This window comes from Trachypithecus francoisi, unplaced genomic scaffold, assembly GCF_009764315.1.
Source record: "Trachypithecus francoisi isolate TF-2019V2 unplaced genomic scaffold, Tfra_2.0 Lachesis_group5, whole genome shotgun sequence".
Lineage (NCBI taxonomy): Eukaryota > Metazoa > Chordata > Mammalia > Primates > Cercopithecidae > Trachypithecus > Trachypithecus francoisi.
The window spans coordinates 21,494,804-21,520,060 of NW_022681470.1; positions in this window are offsets into that span (position 1 = coordinate 21,494,804).

A 25,257-nucleotide genomic window follows, 5' to 3' on the forward strand; every position below is an offset into this window, starting at 1 on the left:
GGGGCACTTTCCTATACCCCTAAAAATCACAAGATCCCATGAGACAAAATAAAATGCTAGATTATTTATTTCATATAACCTTAGAACCACCAGTAGGACTAAAATAAGTAAGATCCTTGCCTAAAGGGAACTGGGTAGCATGGTCACTCAAAAGCATTTGCTACCCTAGACTGCTTCTGATGGTACAATAGGAAGGGATGTGAGTAGAGACAGTTAGGTGGGTTTGACTCCTGCCCTTGCTGCCCATTGTGGACCAGTCTTAGAGACACAGGGTGAAGACAGCTTGGTATCTGGACTTCTAACTACAACTCTTGGCCACTTTTAAAGCAAATGATCCTAAGCAGTTCCTGAGAATATTTGTGCTACATGTGAACTGAGAGTGGAGAGATAATAACAATAGCAGTAGTTAAACTTTATATAACATCTACTGTGTACAAAGCACTAATCTAAGCAATTTATGTATATTAAATCATTTAATACTTTCAATAACCTTTGTGGAAGTTGGGTGTCCTATTCTGATTTTGTTTTACGGAACACAAAGAAATAAATTAATTCTCTCAAGGTTATCCACTGTTCATAGTCAGAGCTGGGATTTGCACTTGGGTCCCCCTGCTCTAGAGGTAATGCTATTGGCAGTATGCCACATCCTAATGCTACAGTTTGGGGTCCAGCATCACTGGGAGGGTAACTGTTAGTTGTGTTTTCCTAGTTCATCCAGAGCCATTAAAGGGCTTATCATAACAAGGTAATCAGGTCCAGACTCCCAGCACAATCTTGTTCCCAGGGGTGATCTAATCAGCTTTTTAAAAATCTGATCTAGATTAGACAGAGAGAGAGCATCATTCATGGAGTTAGACTTCTTGTTTCAAATCCCAGTTCAGTAACTTCCTAGCAGTATGGTCTTGGAGAGATTGCTTAATCTGAGCCTTCTTAAGTAAAAATGAATACTGATGTCTCAAAAGCAAAGAAGACTTTGGGAGGCTGAGGCAGGAGGATCACGTGAGGTCAGGAGTTTGAGACTAGCCTGACCAACATGGCAAAACCTGTCCCTACTGAAACTACAAAAATTAGCTGGGTGTGGTGGCAGGCGCCTGTAATCCCAACTACTCGGGAGGCTGAGGCAGGAGAATCACTTGAACCCGGGACACAGAGGTTGCAGTGAGCCAAGATTGTGCCATTTCACTCCAGCCTGGATGACAAGAGTGAGACTCCATCTAAGAAAGAAAAGAAAAGAAAAGAAAAGAAAAGAAAAGAAAAGAAAAGAAAAGAAAAGAAAAGAAAAGAAAAGAAAGAGGAGGGAGGGAGGGAGGGAGGGAGGGAGGGAAGGAAGGAGGAAGGAAGGAAGGAAGGAAGGAAGGAAGGAAGGAAGGAAGGAAGGAAGGAAGGAAAGGGAGAGAGAGAAAGAGAAAGGAGAAGAGAGGAGAAAAGAAAAAGAGGGATTCTGATTCTTATATCCTTGTGAAAATTAGATTTGAGCCTATTAAGTACAGTCATGTATTTCTTTGCTTTTTTTTTTTTTTCTTTTGAGGCGGAGTTTCGCTCTTGTTGCCCAGGCTAGAGTGCAATGGCACCATCTCGGCTCGCTGCAACCTCTACCTCCTGGGTTCAAGCAATTCTCCTGCCTCAGCCTCCCTAGTAGCTGGGATTACAAGCATGTGCCACCACACCTGGCTAATTTTGTACTTTTAGTAGAGATGGGCTTTCTCCATGTTGGTCAGGCTGGTCTCGAACTCCTGACCTCAGGTGATCCACCCGCCTTGGCCTCCCAAAGTGCTGGGATTACAGGCATGAGCCACCATGCTCAACCAGTCATGTATTTCTTAATGATGGGGATATGCTCTGAGAAATGTGTCATCAGGCAATTTCTTCATTGCGTGAACGTCATAGGGTATACTTACACAAACCTAGATGGTATAGCCTACTACACACCTAGGCTATATGGTATAGCCTGTTGCTAATAGGCTACAAACCTGTACAAGCATGTTATTGGACTTAATACTTGAAGTAATTGTATCACAATAACTACTTGTGTATCTAAACCTATCTAAACATAGAAAAGATACAGTAAAAATATGGTATAAAAGAAAGAAGTGGGATGATTGAGGTGACTGGCAAGATGGCCAAATAGGAACAGCTCCAGTCTGCAGCTCCCAGCGAGATCAATGCAGAAGGCGGGTGATTTCTGCATTTCCAACTGAAGTACCCAGCTCATCTCATTGAGAGTGGTTAGACAGTTGGCGCAGCCCACAGAGGCCAAGCTGAAGCAGGGTGCGGTGTCACCTCACCTGGGAAGTACAAGACATTGGGGAACTCCCTCCCCTAGCCAAGGGAAGCCCTAAGGGATGGTGCCGTGAGGAACAGTGCATTTCAGCCCAGATACCATGCTTTTCCCATGTCTTCACAACCCAAAGACCAGGAGATTCCTTCAGGTGCCTATGCCACCAGGGCCCTGGGTTTCAAGCACAAAACTGGGTGACTATTTGGGCAGACACCGAGCTAGCTGCCGAAGTTTTTTTCATACCCCAGTGGCACCTGGAATGCCAGTGACAGAGAACTGTTCACTCTCACTTTCCAAGTGGTCTAGCTCTGTGGATCCCAACCCCGTGGAGCCCAGCAAGTTAAGATCCACTGGCTTGAAGTTCTCACTGTCAGCACAGCAGTCTGAAGTCAACCTGGGATGCTGGAGCTTGGTGGGGGGAGGGGAGTCCACCATTACTGAGGCTTGAGTAGGTGGTTTTCCAGTCACAGTGTAAACAAAGCCACCAGGAAGTTGGAACTGGGCGGAGCCAACCACAGCTCTTCAAAGCTGCTGTAGCCAGACTGCCTTTCTAGAGTCCTCCTCTCTGGGCAGGGCATCTCTGAAAGAAAGGCAGCAGCCCCAGTCGGGAGCTTATAGATAAAACTCCCATCTCCCTGGGACAGAGCACCTGGGGGAAGGGGTGGTTGTGGGTGCAGCTTCAGCAGACTTAAATGTTCCTGCCTGCTGGCTCTGAAGAGAGCAGTGGACCTCCCAGTACAGTGCTTGAGCTCTGCTAAGGGACAGACGGCCTCCTCAAGTGGGTCGCTGACCCCCATGCCTCCTGACTGGGAGACAACTCCCAACAGGGGTCGACAGACACCTCATACATGAGAGTTCCGGCTGGCATCTGGCAGGTACCCCTCTGGGACGAAGCTTCCAGAGGAAGGAACAGGTAGAAATCTTTACTGTTCTGCAGCCTCCACTGGTGATACCCAGGCAAACAGCATCTGGAGTGGACCTCCAGCAAACTCCAGCAGACCTGCAGCAGAGGCGCCTGACTGTTAGAACGAAAACTAAACAACAGAAAGGAATAGCATCAACATCAACAAAAAGGTCGTCCACACAAAAACCCCATCCAAAGGTCACCAACATCAAAGACCAAAGGTAGATAAATTCATGAAGATGAGGAAAAACCAAGGCAAAAAGGCTGAAAATTCTAAAACCCAGAAAGCCTCTTCTCCTCCAAAGGATCACAACTCCTTGCCAGAAAGGGAACAAAACTGGATGGAGAATGAGTTTGATGAATTGACAGAAGTAGGCTTCAGATGATGGCTAATAATAAACTCCTCCAAGCTAAAGGAGCATGTTCTAACCCAATGCAAGGAAGCTAAGAACCTTGAAAAAAGGTTAGAGGAATTGCTAACTAGAATAACCAGTTTAGAGAAGAACATAAATGACCTGATGGAGCTTAAAAACACAGCATGAGAACTTCGTGAAGCATACACAAGTATCAATAGCTGATCGATCGAGCAGAAGAAAGGATATCAGAGATTGAAGATCAACTTAATGAAATAAAGTGAAGAGAAGATTAGAGAAAAAAGAATAAAAAGGAATGAATGAAGTCTCCAAGAAATATGGGACTATGTGAAAAGACCAAACCTACATTTGATTGGTGTACCTGAAAGTGACAGGGAGAATGGAACCAAGTTGGAAAACACTCTTCAAGATATTATCCAGGAGAACTTCCCCAACCTAGCAAGACAGGCCAACATTCAAATTCAGGAAATACAGAGAACACCACAAAGATACTCCTCGAGAAGAGCAACCCAAAGACACATAATCCTCAGATTCACCAAGGTTGAAATGAAGGAAACATTGTTAAGGCAAGCCATAGAGAAAGGTTGGGTTACCCACAAAGGGAAGCCCATCAAACTATCAGCAGACTTCTCTGCAGAAACCCTACAAGCCAGAAGAAAGTAATGGGGGCCAATATTCAACATTCTTAAAGAAAAGAATTTTCAACCCAGAATTTCATATCCAGCCAAACTAAGCTGCATAAGCAAAGGAGAAATAAAATCCTCTACAGACAAGCAAATGCTGAGAGATTCTGTCACCACCAGGCCTGCCTTACAAGAGCTCCTGAAGGACACACCAAATATGGAAAGGAAAAACCGGTACCAGCCACTGCAAAAACATACCAAATTGTAAAGATAACCGACACTATGAAGAAACTTCATCAACTAACAGGCAAAATAACCAGCTAGCATCATAATGACAGGATCAAATTCACACACAACAATATTAAGCTTCAACATAAAAGAGCTAAATGCCCCAATTAAAAGACACAGACTGGCAAATTGGATAAAGAGTTAAGACCCATCAGTGTGCTGTATTCAGGAGACCCATCTCACATGCAAAGACACACATAGGCTCAAAATAAAGGGATGGAGGAATATTTATCAAGCAAAAAACAAAAACAAGGGCATTACATAATGGTAAAGGGATCAATGCAACAAGAACTCACTATCCTAAATATATGTGCATCCAATACAGGAGCACCCAGATTCATAATGCAAGTTCTTAGAGACCTACAAAGAGACTTAGACTCCCACACAATAATAGTGGGAGGCTTTAACACCCCACTGTCAATATTAGATCAATAAGACAGAAAATTAACAAGGATAATTATGACTTGAACTCAGCTCTGGACCAAACAGACCTAATAGACATCTACAGAACTCTCTACTCCAAATCAGCAGAATATACATTCTTCTCAGCACCACATCGCACTTACTCTAAAATTGGCCACATAATTGGAAGTGAAACACTCCTCAGCAAATGCAAAACAATGGAAATCATAACAAACAGTCTCCCAGACCACAGTGCAATCAAATTAGAACTCAGGATTAAGAAACTCACTCAAAACTGCACACCTACATGGAAACTGAACAACTTGTTCCTGAATGACTACTGGGTAAATAACGAAATTAAGGCAGAAATAAATAAATTCTTTGAAACCAATGAGAACAAAGACACAATGTACCAGAATCTCTAGGACACAGCTAACACAGTGTTTAGAGGAAAATTTATAGCACTGTATGCCCATAGGAATAGAAAACCAAACACCACATGTTCTCACTCATAAGTGGGAGCTGAACTATGAGAGCACATGGACACAGGGAGGGGAACATCACACACCAGGGCCTGCTGAGGTGTTGGGGGCTAGGGTAGGGATAGCATTAGGAGAAATACCTAATGTAGATGACAGGTTGATGGGTGCACGTGTATGCCTATGTAACAAACCTGCACATTCTGTACATGTATCCCAGAACTTAAAGTATAAGAAAGAAGGAGAGAGAGAGAGAGAGAGAGAGGAGAGAGAGAGGAGAGAGAGAGAGAGGAGAGAAGGAAAGGAAAGGAAGGAAAGGAAAGGAAAGGAAAGGAAAGGAAGGAAGGAAGAAGGAAGAAAGGAAGGAAGGAAAAAGAAAAGAAAAGAAAAGAAAAGAAAAAAGAAAAGAGTACAAGTGTAGAGGGCACTTACCATGAAAGGAGTTTGCAGGCCAGAAAGTTGTTCTGGGTGAATCAGTGAGTGAGTGGTGAGTAAATGTGAAGGCCTAGGACATTACTGTACACTACTGTAGATTTTATAAACATTGTACACTTAGGCTACACTAAATATATTTTTCAAACACTTTGCTTAATAATAAATTTACCTTAGTTTACCATAAATTTTTTACTTTATAAGCTTTTTAATTTTTTTTTTAACTTTTTGACTGTTGTAATAATACTTAGCTTAAAATACAAACACATTGCACAGGTGTACAAAAATGTTTCTTTCTTCATATTTTTATTCTATAATATTTTTCCTATTTTAAAACAAAGTTGTTGTTGTTGTTTTTACTCTGTAAACTTTTTTTGTTAAAAATGAAGACACAAATACACATATTACCCTAGGTCTAAACAGGGTTTGTATCATCCATATCGCTTTCTTCTGCCTCCATATCTTGTCCCACTGAAAAGTCTTCAGTGACAGTAACACACACAGAGCTCTCCTATCCTATGACAACTTCCGGAATACCTCCTGAAGGACCTACCTGAGGCTGTTTTACAGTTAACTTTAAAGTATACATAACTAGAGGGAGTACACTTTAAAATAACAATTGAAAGTATGACATAGTAAATACATAAACCAGTAACATCATTGTTTATTATCATTATCAAGTATTATGAACTAGGCTGGGCCTGGTGGCTCATGCCTGTAATCCAGCACTTTGGGAGGCCAAGGTGGGAGGATCACTTGAGCTCAGGAGTTCAAGACCACACTGCGCAACATGGAGAAGCCCCATCTCTACCAAAAAAAATGCCAAAAAAAAAAAAAAAAGCAGGCGTGGTGGCACATACTTGTACTTCCAGCTACTCAGGAGATTGAGATGGAAGGATCACCTGAGCCCAGGAGGTTGAGGCTGCAGTGAGCCATGATTGTGCCACTGCACTCCAGCCTGGGCAACAGAATGAGACCCTGTCTCAAAAAAAAAAAAAAAAAAAAAGTATTATGAACTATTGTAAAGTCGTATAGTATAATTTCTTTTTTTTTTTTTTTTGAGACGGAGTCTCGTTCCGTCGCCCAGGCTGGAGTGCAGTGGCCAGATCTCAGCTCACTGCAAGCTCCGCCTCCCGGGTTCCCGCCATTCTCCTGCCTCAGCCTCCCGAGTAGCTGGGACTACAGGCGCCCGCCACCTCGCCCGGCTAGTTTTTTGTACTTTTTAGTAGAGACGGGGTTTCACCGTGTTAGCCAGGATGGTCTCGATCTCCTGACCTCGTGATCCGCCCGTCTCGGCCTCCCAAAGTGCTGGGATTACAGGCTTGAGCCACCACGCCCGGCCTATAATTTCATATAGTATAATTGTATGTACTATTGTTTTATAGGACTGACAGTACAGTAGGTTTCTGTACACCAGCATCACCACAAACGTGAGTAATGCATTATGCCATGATGTTACAATGGTTATGGTGTCATTAGGCTACAGGAATTTTTCAGCTCCGTTATAATCTTACAGGATTACTGTCCTATATGCAGTTTGTCGTTTACCACAATATCATGATACAGCACATGATTATATTGTCTATGGCAACTGGGCTTTATGTATAATTTGAGGGATACCAAGCAATCCTCCATCACCCACAAAATATTAGCTTGTGATTGATGGCTTATCTGAAATTCAGATCTGAGTCAGCCCTTTGAGTAAGGATATTGACCTGTATTAAAATGCATAAATTTCTGGATTGGCTACACACCATGCACTTATTAGTTATTGATGCCATAATGTGAATTAGCTGATAAACATCATTTCCCCTGTTATTATCACAAGTTAGAAGGTGAAGATAATAATACTCAGTCTTATCTATTTTGAAGGGTTGTTCTGAAGAACTTGTGAAATAATGCATGTGAAAACAATTTAATAAAAAGTGCTTGCTAGTTTCAATTCACTTATGTGGCACCCTTTGTATGCCAAGGACACGAAAAAGAATTGTCACTGAATCAAAGAGATACTCTTCAAGTTCTTTTTTAGGAAATTAATCTAAGAACAATTGAAACTAAAATATTAAAATATAGAATAAGAAATATCCAATGTAGATAGTTTTGTCATTGGATATGCCCCAGTGTTTTATAATTATCAAATTCAATTTTATTTCCATCTGATGCACTGGACTATTTCCTCCTTCAGGGCAAGTATGTCCTATTTATCTTTCCAATATATAACAAATTGTTTGACACACAATAGGTGCTCAATAAGTATTCACTGAATAAATCAATGAACAAATGGTCAAATGGAATGTTTTGCTATTATAGAGATATGGCTATTGTCCTTATACCCCTTCCAATTCTCAGACACCAGAACTGTGTGATCCTCTACTCTAGACTCTCTAATGCTCCCCTCATTTCCAGACTGGCTGTGCAACCCTCCCCCATACCTGGCTTTACATGGGCATCTGTCTCAGCCAGGAACCACTCGTTACTCCTCTTTGGCAGAGTGGCCCTTTGGGCAGCATTCGTGTGCTTCTTCCTGGCGTCAGAGCTCAGACACTAGTGAAATCACTTATCTGCTGCTTCATTAGCTATGGCTGCTACCTGGGATACCACACAGTGCATCGCCCAACAGTATTGATCTCCTGTTTCAGGACCAAGCAGAATGATTTCACTTTCAACTGACTAATTGTGTAGGGAAAGGCCTTTAAAACAAGAAAGGAAAAATCCATTAAATTCTCTAAGACAAAACCTAGGTCATCCTGCTAACTACTACAACCATACAGATGTGCTTTTAAAACAGATGCTCAGGCAGACAAGCCTAAACTGCTAACAAGATGGCCATCTCCCTGAAGATGCCTTGTTTTGTAAATGACTTCCTAGGTTTTGTTTTTAGGGGGAGTGGGGAGGGAGGAGCCTGAGTCCATATGCGGAAACATTTCCATGCATTTTCCCCACTACACTTTGGCTGTTGTCACAGGCTGGAGTACACGGACATAGCCGGTGTCCTAAACCTGGAAGAGATTTAAGGATCATCCAGTTGCCCTATTATAAGCTCATACAACTTTAAGAGAAAAGATTATCTAGGCTGACCTTTTCAGACTGTATTCCTTCAAGTTTCAGAGTTCTGGGAAGCTGTTTAAAGGTCTTTGGGGGAGTGAGGGTTGTTCTGGACTGAGTGTGTTCCCACCCCCCACCTCCACAAATTTCTCATGTTGAAAACTAGTTCCTAAAACAATGGTTTTAGAGTGGGCCTTTTGGAAGTGATTAAGTCATGAGGGCATAGCCCTCATGAATGGGATTAGTGCCCTTATAAGATGAGGACAGAGAGCTGTTCCACCCTGTGAGAACACAATGAGAAGTGGGCGATCTGCATCTGGAAGGGGGCCCTCAGCAGAACCCAATCATGCCGGCACCCTAATCCCAGACTTCGTGTCTCCAGAACTGTGAAATTACTGTTGTTGATAAGGCACGAAGTTTAGGGTGTTTTATTACAGTATCTGAATGAACTGAGACACAGGGGGAGCAGGGGAGCAGAGTTGGAAAGCTCGTGTCCTTCCATCCACCTCTCACCCACCCCTGCCACCATGATTTATCTCTTATATATGAATTATGTAAGACTATATTTTAAAAAGAACAAAAAGATTTTCACTGCTTAAAAGTATGTTGGCTGGGCACAGTGGCTCATGCCTGTAATCCCAGTGCTTTGGGAGGCCAATGAGGGCTGATTGCTTGAGTTCATGAGTTCAAGACCAGACTGGGCAACATGGTAAAACCTTGTCTCTACCAAAAATACAAAATTTAGCAGAGTGCAGTGGTGCACACCTGTAGTCCCTGCTACTAGGGAGGCTGAGGTGGAAGGATCACTTGAGCCTCCATGTCCCATGCTAGCATGGGTGACAGAGTGAGATCTTGTCTCAAACAAACAAACAAAAAAAAGCATTTTGTATTATAAACCTAGGCAGTACGCTTAGTGGTTATAATTGTTGGCTCTACTGCCAGACAGGTTTAAATCCCAGACTTTTTGCTCATTGGCTGTGACTGTGCCAAACCTTCTCACTGTTCCATGGATCAGGGCCTCTGATGCAAGGACGTTGCTCCTGCCATCATTTCCTCTCTCTCTCATAGCTTCCATTTCTTCTTCCTAACTGAATCACCTCATCAACAGCTAAACAGCTCTTTTTAAAAAAGAAAGAAAAAAGGAAAGAGAGAAAGACTGATTCTCCTTTAATCATATACCTACCTCCTTCTATTAACCTTCCTCTCTTCTGGCTCCAGCTCCATGTAAATTACCTCTGCGACCTTGCCTGCAAGCCCTAAAAGAGAATCTTCTGTCCCTTTTACAACAAAACTCTCCAAAAGAATTGTCCATCATTCCATCTCCACTTCCTCATCCCCCATCACCTCTTGAATCCACTCCTATAGAAACTGTTCTTGTGAAGGTTACTGTAATAGGGTTTTCCAGCAAAATGAATTCATGGTGGGCCATCTTTTGATCCATGTTTCAGCCAACCAACCAAACAAAGTCTTAGAGCCCCTTCTAACTCCCTGAGCTGTAACATTAAATGTAGAATCTCTGCTTAATGGGCCATCTTAAGATGTTTGGCCTGATCCAACTTTATGTTCCTTCCCTTATCCCACACCTTTTAGGTTCATTCCCCACGTGTCACGAATTTCTGCTGGCACAAGTTAGAAACTCAAGGTCTTTGGGAGTGTAGCATACCTCCTCATGTGACCCACTTTGTACCTCACCTTTAGGGGCCTGATAGGACTAAAGTCTAGTTATAGGTTCAGACGCAAGAAAAGAAACAGGGGCAGGTGGTGGGAGTGAGTCCTGAGAAGCATCAGGTATGTTGTTGGCAGCTGCCTCAGGGGAGGCCATTATTGTTTTCTCAGGCAATGCAGGATTATTCCCCTCAGGCAGTGGTGAAAAGACCAATACAACTGAGGGGGCCACTTCCATTGTGGAGAGGGAGGCCGCTTTGCTGGCAAAAAGGACTTATCTGATTTTTTTTTTTTTTTTTTGAGACAGGGTCTCACCCTGTCACCCAGCCTGAAATGTGGTGGTGTGATCTCAGCTCACTGCAGCCTCAACTTCTCAAGCTCAGGTGATTCTCCCACCTCAGCCTCCTGGGTAGTGGGGACTGCAAGCCACACACCACCATGCCTGGCTAATTTTTGTATTTCTTATAGAAATGGGGTTTTGCCATGTTGCCCAGGTTGGTCTCGAACTTCTGGGCTCAAGCAACTGGCCCACCCCGGCCTCCCAAAGTGCTAACATTACAGATGTGAGCCACCATGCCCAGGTTCATCTGAATTTAAGAGGTGAATATCCCCAGCTTTATTAGGGTCTTCCCATGTATAGGCTCATCCCATTTATAGGATTTCACTCTTTCCCAACCAACGCTCTCACTTTACCAGTAGACACCATTCAAGACTGAGAATTCACCTTTCATTGTAACTCAACCAATCACATGATGAGGGCTTGTGTTTCATTTTCAGCAATTTCAGCCCTGTGACTACAGGATGGAAGATTCTCCTTTAGGGCACACAGGGAAGGTCTCAGAGGTTATTTACATGGAGCTGGATCCAGAAATTTGAATCCCTAAGTACATTGTTTTTACTCCTCACTTTATCCAGCTACATTAGGAGCAACCAACCAATATCACTATATTCCTTAGTTTTCTATGAATGATTGGAAATATCATATCCAGGGTCACTAAGTTCCTTGCCTTTTATAAGTGATTAAGAGTATCCAATGCAGATTGTGCACAAACAATTCACACCATGAACTATCAATGTCTCTGCACTATTGGAAATATGGTCCTTAAAATTCTTAAGTCTAATCAGATTGGAGAGCCAATTCCAGAAACCTCAAAACCAATCAAGGAAACTCATCCTTAAAATTCTGTTCCCCTAGAACCACTCCTGATACCAAAATCTCTGTTAGGCAGGGTTCTCCAGAGAAACCAATAGGATATGGGGGGTGGGGAGAGAGGGAGAGAAATAGATGAAAGGGGATTTATTAGGGGAATTAGCTCATACAATTAAGAAGGCTGAGATGTCCCGTGATAGGTCATCTGCAAGCCGGAGAACAGGTGAGCTGGTATTGTGGCTCAATCCATATCTAGAGGTCTCAGAACCAAGGAAGCCAATGGTGTGACTCTCAGACTGAGACTGAAGGCCTGAGAACCTGGAGGGCCACTGGTGCATGTCCCAGAGTCCAAAGGCCAAAGAACCTCGAGTTCTGATATGCAAGGGCAGGAGAAGTGTGTCCCAGTTCCAGAAAAGAATTTGCCTTTCCTCTTTTTGTTCTGTCTGGTCCTTCAACTGATTATACAGTGTCCATCCACACTGGGTGAGAGTGGGTCTTCCTTAGTTCACTGCTTCAGTTGCCAGTCTCTTCTGGAAACAACCTCACAAACACATCCAGAAATAATGTTGTACCAGCCATCTGGGTAGCCCTTAAGCCAGTCAAGTTGACACGTAAAATTGACCCTCACAGACCTCCATTGGCCTCCATGTTTCAAACCCATTGGTCAATTCCCAGCCTCACTTTATTTTACCTATCAGTAGCAATGGACATAGGTCAGCATATCATGTTTTATGAAAAAATGTTTTCACTTAATTTCTACCACCCCACATTTCCCACTTTGCCTCTTACCTCACAGACTACTTTTTCAGTTTCTTTTCCTACCTCCTCCCCCTCTTCCTGAGTCCTAATGGTTAATAGGCTTCAGGCCTCTAGCCTCACTCCTCGGGCCTCTTCTCTTCTTGCTGCAATCATGCCAAAGTAGTCTCACCTAGTACCATAGGCCTTAATCATCTATGTGTTTGTACTTCCCACATTCATATCTAGAGCTCCAAATGTTCCTCTGCTCAATAGACTTATTTACCTGCTTGCCCACTTGACATCTCTACTTGAATATATAAATGAGCAACTTAATAGGTCCCAAACTAAACTCTTGGTTTCCCTCCTCCTCCAAATATGCTCCTTCCAACACTTTCCCCATCAGTAGATGGCATAAGTACTCAAACCAAAATCCTTAAAGTCATTCTTAATGTCCTCTTCCCCCCAACACACACACCCACTACATTTAATCCATTGGTAAATCTGATTGACTTGAACTTCAAACTATATCTCAGATGTAGCTACTTCTCACCATCTCCATTGCTAGCATCTGATGCAAACTGCGATAGTTCTTCCAGATATTAGTGCAACATCTGCCAAACTGGTCTCTCTTCCACATTTACCCACTCTGTCTCACATTGCTCACCTAATTAAACCCTCTAATAGGTTCCAAATCACAAAAGAAAAACATTCGAAATACTTACTGTGAACTACAAAGTCCTTCCTGGCCAAAGCTTCAAATGCACCGCCTTCCTCTCACCTTCCCCTCTGCAGTCTTCTGTGAGGCCCCAGAACGCGCTCTGCTGCCACAGAGCCCATTAGCTTATCCCCAAAAAAGGCTGACCCTCACTCAGTATAACAACTCACCCGCGGGATGAGCCAAACAAAGGAATAAATATGTCCCCTCTGGGCCCTGACATAATGGGGAAGCTTCATCCTCCGCTTGGTAAATGCCACAGCCACAACCATGACCAGCTCAATCTTCAAGGCAGATCAAATGACTTTCAGGGATGGTTCTGAACAAGCCCCAGCTGGAGGGCCAAGCGGTTTGGTGAAAGACTGACTTTTCTACACAACAATTATGAAAAGTCTCTTCCTCACAGTAATTCTTTGCATTTGAACACTGTCCATAGCTGAGGCTTGGAGAGAGAAGTCCCATGGTGAGGAAAACGAATTGCTGAAGTGACTTAGGATTTCTGGCCTTCACAAGTTATCATCTTCAAGCTTACAGTCTGTCTCTTCCCCTGTGATCTGGGTCTTTGTGACCTCAAGATAACTGACTTCCAGATTAGCCTCAAGACTTCCCTACTCTGACTTGCTCTCACAGCCACCTGAGGTTTTACTGACATGCTTCAGCCCTGCCCCATCCAGGCTCAGCCCCAGAGGTGTTGAGAGTTAGACATTTATCACACCTAATAACTTAAAAAAAAAAAAACTGGCTATTTTGAAATCATGAAGATATAGATACCTTTAGTGGTGATATCTGCCAATGTGATGGTAAATACTTTAGTGTATTTCTTGCCAGTTCACAGTACCTGAGTAAAAGTGGTGTCTGAGGTTAAGAGGCAGTTGTTTGCTATCAGGACAAAGCAAGTTAACCACTACACAAATAAAAATAAAACAGTCCTGACACTACATGAAAAGTACTGAAGCTGGGAAGCCAAATTCAAGCTCAGGTTCAAATTCAGTTTCCTTAAAAATCTTACTCAAATTCATGCTCATCTACCTTTTGGGCATATACGAATTCTTACCTCTACACTGCCACTAAAAACCTTTCAGAGAAGACCTCAAGTGTGGCCAATCAATCCAAGTTAATGGCTTTGATATTGAAACCCTGGAATCCAGCTAGCAGTCATTAAATCAGAAAACAGTAACAAAGAAATAAAGAAAATAACCCAGAGAAACTTGTAACTATGGCAATATAAATTAAAAAAAAAAAATCTTCACTTCCAATCTCAAAGTGGCATTTTCGAGAATGAAATCATTGAACTTCGCAAGCCTTACCTTGACTTGAACATGAATTATTCCAACACATCTCTAAGCAGCTGCCAGTTACTCTTATTTCCACCATGCAGAGAAAGAAATTGAGGCATCTCACAGAGGTAGGGTGCCTAACTCACAGCCACATGGCAAATTGTGGGCAAAATTAGAATCAGAATCCCAGCCAACTAATCTGTGGTTATGGAATCAATCTGCCAAATGATGCAAGATGTAATTAAATAAACGCCTATGCACATGGCACTGTGCATTTAGTAGGCGCTCAATAAATTTCCTGGAATGAGTGAATGAAAACAAAATGCAAAGCAAATATGTTACACTATGACCTTAACCAGGTGTGCTATACTAAGGTCCTAAAGAAAGAAGGTTAAAACTGGCATACACAGGAAAAACCTAGAGAGATACAATCCATATCTAATGTCAGTTCTGCCTCCTTTCCTGAGAACAAGAGCAGTTTGCCCATCAATCCAAGCAGATTCACCTTTTTTCCAGTTACGAGCAAACTTACACAAGTGAGCCCTGTTAAGAGTTGGCCACTTCTCTCTCCTGAAACTTCAGGGAAGTGGAGGAAGTCCAGAGACCACCAAGAAAAGGGCACTTTTAAATTCAGATGTTGTCAACATACTGTGTCTTTTCCTTCTTAATGGTTGCTTTGGTGTTTTGCTATGTTTCAATGGCTGCCTGAAACTGTATGGCTGTTATTAAGTTATTACCAGTTATGCCAGAAAAAAATCGTAAGTTCCTTGAGAAGCCAACAGATAATAATATATCCTGTGTGGATCTTTCCTGGGTGGGGGCGGGGGAGGGGCCTCTTTGGTGCTAGCATGTCACATACCCATAAATAAATACTCCTCGGCTACACCTTTAATTTTTTTTTTTTTTTTTTTTTTTTTTTTTTTGAGACAGGGCCTGGCTCTGTTGCCCAGGCCAAAGTGCAGTGGCATGATCTCAGCTCACCGCAACCTCTTCCTCCCAGGTTCAAGCCATCCTCCCACCTCAGGCTCCCTAGAAACTGTGACCACAGCCACGACACCTGGCTAATTTTTGTAATTTTTATAGAGACATGGTCTCACTTTATTTCCCAGGCTGGTCTTGAACTCCTGAGCTCAAGCAATCCACTCGCCTCGGCCTCCTAAAGTGCTGAGATAACAGGTGTAAGTGACTGTGCCCAGCCTAAAGCATTAAATGTGATGGTTATTCAATGATATACCTTGACATTCTTTCCGTTGTTGTTTTGATTTTTTAGTAATGGAATATTTTATTATTTTTATTTATTTTATTTTATTATTATTATTACTGAGACAGGGTCTCACTCTGTCACCCAGTCTAGAGTGTAGTGGCATGATCACAGCTCACTCATGATTGTGGCAGCCTCCACCATCCTAGGCTCAGGTGATCCTCCTGCCTTAGCCTCTCAAGTAGCTGGGACTACAGGTGCATGCCACCATGTTTGACTAATTGTCATCGTTTTTCATAGAGATGAGGTTTCACCATGTTGCCCAGGCTGGTCTTGAACTCCTGGGCTCAAGCCATCCTCCTGCCTCAGCCTCCTGAAGTGCTGGATTACAGGTGTGAGCCACCATGCCCGGCTATTTATTTATTTTGAAAGAAACAAGGTCTCCCTCTGCCACCCAGGCTGGAGTGCAATGGCATGTTCACGGCTCACTGAAACCTTGAACTCCTGGGCTTAAGCAATCCTCCTGTCTCAGCTTCCCCAGTAGCTGTGACTACAGGTGTACACCACCACATCTGGGTAATATTTTCTTTAAAATTTTTTTAGAGACAAGATCTTGCTCTGTTGCCCACACTGGAATGCAGTGGCTCTATCACAGTTCACTGTAACCTCAAACTTCTTGGCTCCAGTAATCCTCCTGCCTCAGCCTCTCAAGTAGCCTGTAGGCACAGATCACCATGCCCAGCTAACTTAAAAAAAAATTTTTTTTGTAGAGACAGAGTCTCTCTGTGTTGCCCAGGCTGGTCTCAAACTCCTGGACTCAAGTGACTCTCTTACCTCAGCCTCCTAAAGTGCGGAGATTACAGGCATGAGCCACCACGCTCAGCTAAATGGCATTTTTTTTTTTTTTTTTTTTTTTTGAGACAGAGCCTCGCACTGTCACCCAGGCTGGAGTGCAGTGGCGGGGTCATGGCGCACTACAACCTCTGCCTTGCGGGTTCAAGCAATTCTCCCACCTCAGCCTCCCGCGTAGCTGGGATTACAGGTGCCTGCCACCACACCTGGCTAATTTTTTGTACCAAATGGCAATTTTTAAGCAAACATTTTGGAAACTCCTTTTGGACATTTATCTGGTAATATGTAGAGGACCTATTTTTTTTGGTCCTCTTTTCACCAAAAAAGTGGTCCCTTGCAACTTCTGCCTTATAATGTGGAACCATGATAATTTCCTCAACCAGACTTGACAGAGTTGACCAAAAATAATCCCCACTGAAAAACAAATTACCTTGCATTGTGAGTGGGTTATCATCATAACCTAAAACAAAAGACGGTATTAAGCCCTCTGGAAAAACTAAAGAAAGCTCAATGGACTACAGGGAGAAAAGCATTCTGCTAGTTCTTCCCTTACCAGAAACCTTTGAGATCCACTTGCTAATCACCTGTGTTCCAGTGAACATTTTTCTAACAAACCTTATTAGGCTGAAGCGAGAGCTACATAATAACAACAACAACAACAAAAACACTTAATTTAGCTGTTAGCCAGAAGATTTTGTTTTGTTGAGTGCTTTATTGGAAGATTTATGGGAGCATTTTATATCTGCTTTTCTAGTTTCATAATCAAACTAATTGCTGTCAATTGATTTAGGATGTATTGGGGTGAACATAAAGCAAGCATCAGGAAGAATTAAATACAGTGTGGGCAGTTTGAGAATGGGAGTGAAGCTGGGAGACTTTTTGCAAAATAACAGTGGCATTTTCCATGGTTATTCAGCACCTTGTGCTTTTCTCAAATCTTACTCAGTGAAGACTAATGTAGTGGGGATTTACTGGCTCTTAAAGGAAAGCCATAATAATTTCAGAAACGGGTTGCCTTCCAGGACTCTCCCTGCTGACTTAGTGCATCCAGCCTGTGCTCCAGGAGAATGGGCAGCAGAGTGAAGGTAGGGATCCCTTGGAAGGACACGATGAGCCCAGCTGCAGATGGCTGACGTCCATGGAGAGAGTGGCCTATTTTTAATCAGGCATCTTGGAGTCGAGGAGTCTATGGTTCGGATTCTATTTGTGGAAATAGACTGCATCAGAATAAAAGGATGTATGAGGCTTTGCTACCCTGGTCCTTTCCCACCCCTGACACTCAAGGGGCTAGCTAGAATATTCAGTCCACAGCTCCACAATTCCCCAAGCCACTTCAGTGATTACCTTCCCTAATCATGTTCTCTCCAAGCCTCAGCTATGGACAAGTGATCAAATGCACAAAGTGGTTGTGAAAAGTATATGTGATCATGTATGTGGGAATGCTTTGTGAAACCACAAAATAGAATAAAATGAAAGACATGACACCGAGGAAGATAATTTTTATAACTGCTATATAGAAAAGTCAGTCTTTCACGAAACCTCTTGGCCCTCCAGCTGGGACTTGTTCAGAACCATTCCTGAAAGTCATTTGATCTGCCTTGAAGATTGAGCTGGTCACGGTTGCGGCTGTGGCGTTTACCAAGCTGAGGATTAAGCTTCCCCATTATGTCAGGGCCCATAGGGGACATATTTATTCCTTTGTTTGGCTCATCCTGATGGTGAGTTGCCTACACTGAGTGAGGGTCAGCCTTCTTTATAGGTGAGCTAATGGGCTCTGTGGCAGCAGAGCGCATTCTGGGGCCTCACAGAGGCGCTGAAGAATCAAAGCTATGCCTGCTCCCAGGAGGAGAAATGGTTGGGACCCTGACCTACTGGGAAAGCTTCCAGCAAAGCTAATAGCATCAGGTCCCTGCCCTTCCCTTGCTGATTCAATCGCAGTTGTATTCTCTTGGCAGATCCAACAACTATGCCTTGTGAAAAACAGCCGCCCAGTCCCACTCATGAGGGAGACTCTATCACTGAGAGCTACAAAGTCAGACTGCAGTGGAAGCACCTAAGAAAACATTTTAGTCTCATGTTGTCCAAATATGCATTTAGATACAGTATAGAAGTTAATAGGTCAGCTTTTTCTTTGTGGGTGATGGTGAACAAGTTGCTGGTTCTTGTTTTTCTATTCGTAGATTGAGGAAACTGCCTATAAAGTCCTTGAGGAGAAGCCTGCTGTAAATACAAAGCATTTTTATTATTGCATCACTGCAGACAGTGTTATCACTTCTTTTCTTCAACACGTATAACCTCCCACAAAGAATAAGGCTATTTGCTAGATTAGATGCCACTTTTGGTGACAGGTCAGGGAAAGAAGCTGGATTTGATGCGGACTGACAGGTTCGTAAATTTGGTTTCTAATTTTATGTATTTATTTCTTTCAAAGAAAAGAGGGAGAGAGGGAATACTCAGAGCCATGAAATCATTAAAACCAACTCCCTTTCTCTCCCCAGCCCTCCCTTTCTCAGAGTGTGTGTGTGAAACCATCTTTGCAGCTACAGAGCCATCCGATGGTATTGATCCAGATGTGGAAATTGGTATTGACTGCTGCTGCGGCTCTGTGCACTTCCCCGGCTTTTAAAGACACAGCATATAGGTGATTTCACTTTGCACATGACAAAGCTCTGGAGACATTTGCTGAAACAAACTAAATAATACAAATTAAAAATTGGGTTTTATATCTTGCTCCCTCACTTAAACGAAATGAGAAGCCAAAGAGCTTCCAAACAGATGACATTAAAAAGGAAAGTGTGATGCACCTTTCCAAGAAGAAAGAACAATTTGTTTACACTTTAATTTCATCCTGACCCCTGGTAAATGTCTAAGTACAGCCTCGATGTTGTTAAAATCCTTAGAGGATCTGAAAGCTTAATGGCAAGTGTGCTCCGTGAGTCAAAGATGTTGTATTAGTTCTCTATTGCTGCTCTAAAAAATTGTCACAAACTTAGCGACGTAAAACCACACAGATCTACTATCTTATAGCTTTGTAGGCCAGAAATCCAATATGATTCTCACTGGATGAAAATTAAGGTATTGGCATTCTTTGTTCTTTCTGGAGGTTTTACGGGAAAATCTGTTTTCTGCTCAGTTCGGATTGGTGGCAGAATTCAGCTCTTTGTGGTTGGAGGACTGAGGTCCGAGCTTCAGGAGACTGTGACACTCCTTGGCTTGTACCTCTTTTTCCATCTTCAGACACAGCTTGTGGCATCTCTCTGCCAACTCTTGCTTTCCTCTATCCTTTTTAAGGACTCTTGTGATTATGCTGGATTGACCAGAATAACCCACGATAATGGAGCCGCCAAGGTTCTTCACCTTCATCAGGTTGAATAATGCCCTGTTGCCATGCAAGGTAACATATTCACAGGTCCTGGGCATTGGAATGTGGGCATGTTTGGGAAAAAGGAGTTGGCATTATTCTGCCTACGGCAAATGTCATGGTTCTATGCTACTTTCAACTCTGTTTCAGGAGAGGCTAGCAGAGATTTTTTTTTTTCCTTAAAAACTAACATTTGATTTTTAATAATAGACAGCAATATTATTCATGCATTGTTTGTGAACACTTCCACACTGGATGTACATTCACACAATGGGTAGAACTGTCAGCCCCTTTTTTTTTTTTTTTTTTTTTTGAGACAGAGTCTCACTCTGTCACCCAGGCTGAAGTGCAGTGGTGCGATCTCGGCTCACTGCAACCTCCACTTCCCGGGTTCAAGCAATTCTCATGCCTCAGCCTCCCCAGTAGCTGAGATTATAGGCTCCCACCACCACGCCTGGCTAATTTTTGTATTTTCAGTCAAGACAGGGTTTCACCATGTTGGCCAGGCTGGTCTCGAACTCCTGACTTCAGGTGATCCACCGGACTCAGTCTCCTAAAGTGCTGGGATTACAGACATAAGCGACCGCACCCGGCCTATCCTCCACTTTTAATACCATGTTCTGGTCAGGCGTGGTGGCTCATGCCTATAATTCCAGCACTTTGGGAGGCTGAGGCAGGAGGATCATGTGAAGCCAGGAATTTGACACCAGCTGAGCAACATAGTGAGACCTTTCTCTCCAAAACATAGAAAAAAATTAGCTAGGCATGGTGGCATGCACCTATAGTCCTATCTACTCAGGGGGCTGAGGCAGAAGGATTGGTTAAGCACAAGAGTTCGAGGTTACAGTGAGCTCTGATCTTACCACTGCACTCCAGCTTGGGTGACAAAGCGAGACCCTGTCTCTGGAAAAAAAAAAAAAAAAAAAAGTTCTTATATCACACCTTAGCTTCTCCATCCCCAAATGCTAATCTATTGAAAAAAAAAATTTTGCTACATTAGTCTTAGAATACCATGGTGAACACAACATAGTCTAGTTCTCCAGAGGTTCACAGGAGAAATATGGGTCAGGTAATTATAATGCAAGATAAACCCATCCTGCTACTGCGGACTGTATAAAAGAGCCAGAGACCTCAGCAACAAGCAGTATCTCCTTGAGAAGGAGATATTTTCAGTTCTGTTTTACAGATTGCTAAATTAAGATTACAAACTAGGTCATCTGCTGCCCAACCTCATGGTGGCAGATGGGAGCATGGTGCTAGGTGTCAAGAGCTCCAATTCTAGTCTTGTTCACACCTTGAGAATGGCTTCCCACAGGACAGCATGTACCCTGGACAGAGATTTTTCACTTGCCCGTATTTATTTAGACATTTCTGAAATCATCCTTTCTGTGTTCTTGAGGGGACTGTGATGCTGTAGCCTCTGTCTACTATAATCCAGCCCAGGGCAAGTCTGTCTCACTGTTGCTTATGCCTGCAGACAAACTCATCATCTGTTTTTAGCCCATCACAGGGTAAGGGCCCCTTGGCTGAGAGTCCACTGTCAGCCTGAATGGCTAATTGAGACCTCCCGTGTGCTGAGCTGGTGCAGATGGCCATGAATGCAACACTGTTAGACACGGAGGGAAGGCAAGGCATCATGAATATTTAATCAGATATAAGTAAATATTAATGAAACAATTGTATCTTTAAATGGTTAAATTACTTTCCATGCTCCAGTCCATTTTTATTTCGCCATGGCACACACACATACACACACAAATTATACATTTTTCATCTATGCTAGTAATTTCCAATTTGGTCTTTTTAATGTGGAAATCCCCATTATGCTAAATCTAAGCCTTCCTGAATTCATTCCTGAAGTTGAAAAAAGCATGATTCTGCCCTGAAATGTGTACTTCACAACTTACTGGATTCCAATGACACGGCTGAGTCTTGTCTACTCTGATTTCATGGCACAAAGCCATGCATGCCATCGGGAGGCAGGAAACCTTAACTCGAGCTCATGTGTGGTAATTGCTTTATTCTGCATGAACTCGCTCTAATTCCCCCCAAAACAAGAGAGAAGCTTAATCTTGCAATATTAATGACTACATTGTTTACTCCTCTGGTATTACCTGGTAAGTTGTCTGGGATGTCTTTGGATATCTCTTCCTCTAATTATATTTCTCTATGTTAGTCTTCAACAAGACCATCAATGAGTTTTCTGTGCTTATTTTTCAATATCTTCTCATTGAGTTAGTCTTTCTTCCCTCAACATTTTTGAAAGTTTATTCAGACTAAATTGTGTCTCCTTAGACTTGTTTTGACCATTGTTCATCTTTTTTTCACACTGTAGAATTATCTTCCTTCTTTAATGTTCTTTCCCTTGCCTGAATCCTACTCTTTTTTTAATTGACTTTTTAATTGCTGATTATCCTTTTATCTTTGTTTAGTCTCTTATGTCAAATGGAACCATCTCTCTTAACATTACTGAAATGGGCCAGGCATGGTGGCTTATGCCTGTAATCCTAACAATTTGGGAGGCTGAGGCAGGAAAATTGCTTTAAGCCAGGAGCTTGACACCAGACTGTGCAACATAGTGAAACCCTACCTCTACAAAAAAAATTAAGAAATAAAAATTAGTTGAGAGTGGTGGTGCACACCTGTACTTGTAGCTACTTGGGAGGCTGAGGTGGGAGGATCTCCTGTGTCCAGGAGTTGGAGGCTGCAGTGAGCTGTGATTACACCACTGTACTCTAGCCTGGGTGACAAAGGGAGAACTTGTCTCTAACAGAAACAAACAACAACAACAAAATTAACATTACTGAAATGTCCCAGAATCTCTTATCCTACTTCTAAACTCTAACCTTTCTCTTTCCTCTCAGACAGCTGGTTACCACAGCAGTGTCTTTTGTCACCTTTTAAATGTGCCTAAAACTAATTTCCTAATTTTCCTTTCATAATCAAGTGACTTAATGGCCTTCCAACCTTTTTTCTATCCACTCTCTCTAGCTATTGTGCTATTGACCACACCTGTCCTCCAGCAAGGATAGAATAATTGGATCACGGAGGTGAAAGAGTTCTTTTCCTCAGGCAAATTCAATCTATTTTAAAGCCAATATTTAATAAATATTTGAACCTTCTCTGCAAATAAAGAGCCTTCTCTGGCCAGGCACGGTAGCTTATACCTGTAATCCCAGCTCTGGGAGGATGAGGTGGGCAAATCACCTGAAGTCAGGAGTTTGAGACCAGCCTGGCCAACATGGTGAAATCTCGTCTCTACTAAAAATACAAAAAATTAGCCAGGCGTCATAGTACATGCCTGTAATCCCAGCTACTCGGGAGGCTGAGGCAGGAGAATCGCTTGAACCCAGGAGGCAGAAGTTGCAGTGAGCTGAGATTGCGCCGCTGCACTCTAGACTGGGTGACAGAGCAAGACTCCATCTCCAAAAACTAAAATTAAGAAAATAAAACATGCATATCCCTATATATATTGCTACATAATATATATTACAAATATATATACACAAATATATATTATACATTTATATATTGTATACAATATATATTTATATGCAAATATATATTATACATATAAAATATATAATAAAGCAGTTACTCAAATTTGGGTCCCTGTCAGCATTCTATGAAGGAAAAGCTGCTGCATCCATTTGTATATTTAAGAGCAGCATTCTAAGAGGGAAGAAGTGGAGGAAGATCTCTTAATTTGTTTTCTTATTTTGCATGAAAAGCAGACTCCTTTGCCACAACCTTCCTAATTTCGTTCCTAACCTATCACGCTCACCTCTCCCTTTTCCCCTAGTGCTCATCACTTCCTAAAACCATGTCCGAACTGAGGCAATAACAACAGCAACAAAAAAGGAAATCCAACTAGCTTGCTAACTAGCTGCTAGTGCATCAATAGTTGTTTGACATGGGACAAGTCACTTGAAATTTTCCTCATCTATAAAAATAAAAGACCTAGACCTAAACAATAGATTCGGGATGTTTTCAAGTTCAAAGTTAAGAAATGTTCCTCAAACAAACTTGTACACAGAAACCTCCAGTACAAAATAGACACAGTAGAAGTTCTTTGGTGAAGAACAGAGAACCCCATGTCCCTGACAGCCCGGGCTGCCTCACCAACACCTCCCAGGCTGTCCCTGCCAGGGACCTCCTGGGTTCCTCTGAGAGTATTCCACAGAAACTACCAGACCAGACAAAAATAGATGCCAGTTCTAAAATTCTGCATTTTTATAAAAATAGTGAAGCTTGGAAATAATAACACACAAACATTTAAAGACATAATTCACTTTTTGGAATAGAATTCCCGGCAAGTTATTTCTAAACTGGGTCCACATTTCAGAGTTGTTTCTTCTGTAGTTCTGACTGGTTCTGAGTCATTCAGCATCAGCACCTAATATTCTTGTTTTCTACTGCTATGTTTCTCCCTCTCTTCTCCTTTCCTTTCCATAAACTTCATTGTTCTCTGCTCACTCTGTGCTGTACACTGTGCTAGATGCTTTTATATCACGTAAGTTTCTTTCAAGTACTATAGTTCATTTGATCTTAAAGAGGAAATTATACTTGATTTTAGACGCAAGAGGAAAACTGCTTAATTAAATGAACACTGTGTCCCATCTTTTAATAAAATAATCTAATCTTTGCAGAAGAATAATAAGAATAAATATTTCCCAAAGCATATGCTTGTTCAGTGTGAATGAAAAGAACATCATGGTCATGCTTTGTAATACAGTTTCAATGTCGTTTGCCTTAGGAGTGAATTTAAGGAATATCTAAAGTATCAATCTCACCATCTCTGCCTTCTCTTATAAAATAGGATAAAAATCACTGTCTTGAGTTGTTTAACCAATTATGCACGTATTAAGGAACTACCAGACCCTGAATAAGGTGAGGTGATGCAAAGGCTGATAATATATAGTCCCTGAATTCAAGGAGTCCCAGTTCATAGACAAGACACAAATATCTATTTATTGTGAAGCATCATGAATATAATAATAGTGATATGAACAAACCTACTAGGGACATACAAAGGAGGCGGCAATATTTTTTGTCTTAGAGAAAGAAAGTCAGACCCAGGAACAATTCACAGAGGACATAACACTGGAGTCTACAAAGATGGGTGATACTTGACCAGCATGGTCTTGGCAAGGGGAACAGTGGTTCAAAGGCACAGAGCTAGAAAGAACAAGGCCCACGGTCAAAGCACAGGGTACGTGGCATGTAGCCACAGACAATGAGGAAAAAATGTTGTGAGTAGATTGTAAGGTATCTTACCGTATTCTACCATACAGCCAATAAGGAAGATTTTTAAGCAAGAAAAAGGCATAATCAGATCTTTTTTTTTTAGAAAGATTACTCTGTCTGGGCCAGGCGGGGTGGCTCACACCTGTAATTGTAGCACTTTGGGAAGCCAAGGCTGGTGGATCACAAGGTCAGGAGTTCACGACCAGCATGACCAATATGGTGAAAC